The sequence below is a fragment of the Hoplias malabaricus genome, chromosome 9, assembly GCF_029633855.1.
Source record: "Hoplias malabaricus isolate fHopMal1 chromosome 9, fHopMal1.hap1, whole genome shotgun sequence".
In the NCBI taxonomy this organism is placed as follows: Eukaryota; Metazoa; Chordata; class Actinopteri; order Characiformes; family Erythrinidae; genus Hoplias; species Hoplias malabaricus.
Window position 1 is genome coordinate 42,631,602 of NC_089808.1, and position 3,918 is coordinate 42,635,519.

A 3,918-nucleotide genomic window follows, 5' to 3' on the forward strand; every position below is an offset into this window, starting at 1 on the left:
TTTCATGCTGTTAGCGCTCTCCTGAATTTAGAGTCAGTTCCACCTTAAGTAATGTAACTGTAACAGCAGAAATAAGTCAGTGTTACCCCCCTATGGAGCAGGAATAGAGCAACATCCTCATCTCGGTTCATGCTTTTAATGTTTGGAGTCTCTCCGTTGTCTAAAAGAATGACAGATTTAGTTTCTCTGCCGTGAGCAGAGAGAAGGAGCCTAGTCTGGAGAGTGAGCAAACAGTAAGGAAGCATCCTCTGAATTTTATAAAAAGTGTTTTTTCATTACAAACGTGAACGACGCCTTTAAATGTTCATAGATCAAATCTGGTTTGAAACGTCTGAAAAATCCCATTCCGTTCTGTCATGTAGAAATCCAGCTAAGACCCGGAATTCCTAATGTGGGAATTATCACAGGGGTGTGTCACACTGATGGGTGAGGAGCCTGTGGGTAAGGGTCAGAGATGGGAATCGGGGGCGGAGTCAGAACAGCCCCGGCAGACAGGGAGGTGTGGCTCAGATTCATGCAACCCTGCCTTACCAGCACACAACAACATTATAACAATGTTTAAATAAATGTACAATGACATTGAAGGGTTAAACATACCCGTGAGCTCAGTGTCTGTACAGGATGATGGTAAATGGTCCAATTAAAGTGAGAATCACAGAATGTAAGTTCATACAGTCGTATGTGGAAATATAGACGTCGTGGTCAGACAGCGATCTTCATTTTATTATTAAATTATTCAGTAACTGGGCGTTAAAATGGAGTAGTGTGTTCACTGTGGAGGATGTGTCACTTAGGAAATGTAATCTAACCAGAACCAGGATCGCCAAGACGTTTTGCACATGACTGTATAAAGACAATGTGTTTGTAAGATACAGGGTTTGATGCCGAGGGTGGAATGTATGACAGAGCATTGCATTAAACTGTGGTTTTTCGCTGACTCATCTTTACAGCTTAGGATTACAGTGCGATTTTAGCAGGAGTACATACAGTTCATGGTGTTATTTTACATACGATGTGGAGGATGTCCACTTGGTCCAAGTATCAGGTCCATGTAAGGAAGATGGTTATAGTCCTTAATCATCAGCACATGCAGGGTTCAGCGCTACATCACACAGTTAGTGTTATCACAGGGTTAACACACTTTAAATGGAATGAATGAACGGATACTCTCTGAATTGAATTGAATGTGAATATATTAACATTAAGCTGTTTGGGCTGGTGATGTTAAACCTAACAATGATGTGCATTTCTTAACTGTACACACAGATGTTTTTTTTTTCAAAAAGTATTAAAGAACATACTTTAAAAAAGTTGTGGGGCCTTTGCACAAAAATCTCATAAAAACTGTGGATAAGACCCTGTTCACATTTGTGTTCTTCACTTCGCAACAGCTGTAAAATGACACTTTAAAGGAACACTATGTAAGATTATGTCATTTTCCTCCTGGGCTCCCCCTACTGTTGTAGAGTGTAATTCACTTTTTGAGCACTGTCCTGAAATCAATGTGGAGGGAGTAACCTCCAAAAGTTACACAGTGCAGTTTCTGAGTGCTGCAGTGACAGAGGCTCTATTCTCCCAATTACAGCGCAGTGGAGCATCACAACGATTTTGAAGCTGTAATATTATGATAACAAAACTACACAGTGTTCCTTTAATTTTGCCCATAGAGAAAATGTGCTTAAACCCAGAACTCCTTATATGGGCATGAGGGTAACAACATGATAACACCACACTACTTACATCTCGCTGGGTGTGAAGAGCAGGTGTGAACAGAGTCAGTTACATAAACATCACCAAGAGTAGCATCAATTGTTATGAACTTGAGGTAGCTACACAATGCCTCAAATGACTCGTTTACACAGAACAGAACACAAACGGTGTGTATTTCTTGTGCAAAGGCCATATTTGCGGAGTTTCTGAACTCTGGCAGCATGCGCAAGTGTGTGTGTGTGTCATCACACACATCTGTGTGCACAGTGTTGCGGCGATGTGTGTGAGATACGGCTGTGTATCCATCACTGCACCACAAGTGAAGGCAAACTCGTTTCAGGAAGACTACAGAGTACAGAACTCGACTGATATCAGTGACTACTGTGACTTTAGGGCCGCACGATATCAACAGCACAAACACGGAGGACACTGAAATATATTTTAAAAAGCCTTTAAAAGAGTATTAAAATGCAGTGGTGAGTCAGTGACAGGGTTGAATTTTGGTCTGATTTATCGTACCTAGGTCTGTACCTGATGCAGATTAAACTATAAACGTAGTAACAACATTTATTAAGATACTTCATGCAAACCACAGCAGGTGTCCCCTCCAAACCAACAGAGGTCGCTGTCTCCTGAAAACAATGATATGACTCCACTTCAAATTTTACTCAAGCTGCTCAAGACTTTCCTAAACATCTTCCCAAAGAAGAGGAACTGGTTAGAACCCTAACCCAGGCCTGATATTAATCAAAACAATGGGCGTAATATGGCTGATATCAGTCTCTCAAACTCACAATAAAGACAAGTGTTATATCGTGCAGCCCAACCTCACGAATCCTCACCTAACACCAAAGACGCCCCGTGGGAATCAGGTGAATCTCTGGATGTTAACAATTAATTTTGAGTGGCGACCTAATGTCATTGTTTGGTCTCGAACAAGCACCATTAAAAATGAAGAGTTTTAAAAATTCACACCAATACGAGGATAGATAAATAAATAAACTATTAATGTATTTATACGTCTGTAGTGGAAATTAAAAAATACTTGTGCTGTTCTGCTGCCAAAAGCATAGTTCTGCACAAAACATGGGCAAAAAAAAAAATCTATGGCTTTGTGCTGCTGTGACACAAAGGGCAAAGGTCACGCTGGACATCTTCAGAGGCTGAAAAACACAAGGTGTACTGCACTGTCATTTTCTCCGTGCTGTGTTTTTGTAACGCTGCTTCTGCTGAGGCTCACTATTGTTTAGTTAATGTCTGAGCACTTCTTCAGTGTTGGTGACTTTGTACTACTTTGTCTAGTACCGGCAGACGGAAATCATTTTGATAATTACAGACAGAAAGCTCTGGAATTGGCAAACGTGGTTCAACCAGAACAAGGATTAGAACACAGAAAATCAGTGACTGGGGATTAAACATTGAGCTCTGTGCCATTTGTAAATGAGAATCCTGATGCTAATGTAGGCTTTCATACGTCAGGCGGAGCTGATGTAACAGAATTAGCCATTAGCTAGTATCAGTTTTTAAAAATTCAAGTGTCTGATAGCACTTTTGCACCAGAACTGTGATTCTTGAACAAGGTCCGTTCCTGATTCTTGGACCTTTGGTGTTCTCCAGGGAACCAGCCCCAACCAATTTCCACCAGTTTATTTGGTATACAAGGATACTTCATTGGTGGAGTGCTGTGGGGGCTTTGTTCCAGCGTCGCTGTAGCAGAATTCAACACCAAAGCCACAGAGAATCGGACAGAGTCGGTGTTGACCCATTACGCTTTACTGCACCATAATGATTTATTGAGGGTCTGAGCTCTTTCTGGAGCTTCTTTATCTCCACTCGCCCATGGATGACGTCGTGGTTCCTGTGGATAAACTAGCTTTTCTTTGGTTCTAGCTGGGAACAAACTGATTGTGAGCAAATTTATTTTTGTGGAAATGCACAGAATGGTTCCAAATTAGTTTCACAAACGGGAACAGAACCTGGTGCTCATTGGTGGAAAAGTGCTATGAGAAGAAGCTTGGGTTTTGCTCCACCCACCCAGAGCATTATAGATAGATAGATAGATAGATAGATAGAATTTTAATGGTGTGATTGACTGCATGTTTTCATGGTCACTGAAGACCCGCCGCACATAAGCCTCATCAAATTTAAATGCGTTTTTAAAATGCTTTAGTTGTTTTCTCACAGCGTCAGAGCCTTGGTATCCCTCAG